Source organism: Schistocerca serialis, chromosome 5 (genome assembly GCF_023864345.2).
Source record: "Schistocerca serialis cubense isolate TAMUIC-IGC-003099 chromosome 5, iqSchSeri2.2, whole genome shotgun sequence".
Taxonomy (NCBI): Eukaryota; Metazoa; Arthropoda; class Insecta; order Orthoptera; family Acrididae; genus Schistocerca; species Schistocerca serialis.
The window spans coordinates 441,865,320-441,866,082 of NC_064642.1; the positions used below are offsets into that span (position 1 = coordinate 441,865,320).

At 46.7% G+C, this 763-nt stretch overlaps 1 non-coding gene across 1 annotated transcript; it reads right to left on the reverse strand.

Moving 5' to 3' along the window:
- Positions 1–426: 426 nt before the first annotated feature.
- On the reverse strand, positions 427–501 carry Trnat-ugu (transfer RNA threonine (anticodon UGU)). The gene has a single exon. It is a non-coding gene; the product is annotated as a tRNA-Thr (tRNA).
- Between the last annotated feature and the right edge of the window lie 262 nt (positions 502–763).

Genomic DNA, 763 nt, shown 5'->3' on the forward strand with positions numbered 1-763 from the left:
AGAGCTTGTGTTCCGTCTCTAATGACTTCGATGTCGACGGGACGTTAAACCCAATCTTCCGTCCTTCCTTCCTCCCTATGCCAGTATTTTCACCAAGCCGACAGTAACTGAGGAATTAAGGCGAAAAAAATCATAATTAATTCATAACTCTGTAGCAAGTGGAACACTAACGACGCAATACGATGCAGGTCATTACTCTGGCTTTCTTACGGTCTCTGTCCTCCTAGGATGAAACACTGTATTGCTGAAGTCTACTATCCCCACTTCCCTATAATTTTAACTATATATGACGGTAGTATCTGTTCCCGAAAGAACAGTTACCGTGGATGACCATGCAGCTTTGCTAGAAATGAAATGATAATTAAATAGACACCCTAGCTGCAAGCAGGCGTTGATACACTTCATTGGGGACATGTTGAAAATGTGTGCCCCGACCGGGACTTGAACCCGGGATCTCCTGCTTACATGGCAGACGCTCTATCCATCTGAGCCACCGCGGGCACAGAGCATAGTGCGTCTGCAGGGACTTATCCCTTGACGCTCCCCGTGAGATCCAAATTCCCAACATGTCCACAACACTACATTCGTAGTGCGCCTAATAGATGTTTGCCCATCATACTCATTACTCGTGGCAGATTAATCAACGCACACGCTATGCCCGAACTCGCACGGGACTTGGTAGATTAATCTGCCACGGGTAATGAGTATGATGGGCAAACATCTATTAGGCGCACTACGAATGTAGTGCTGTGGACATGTTGGG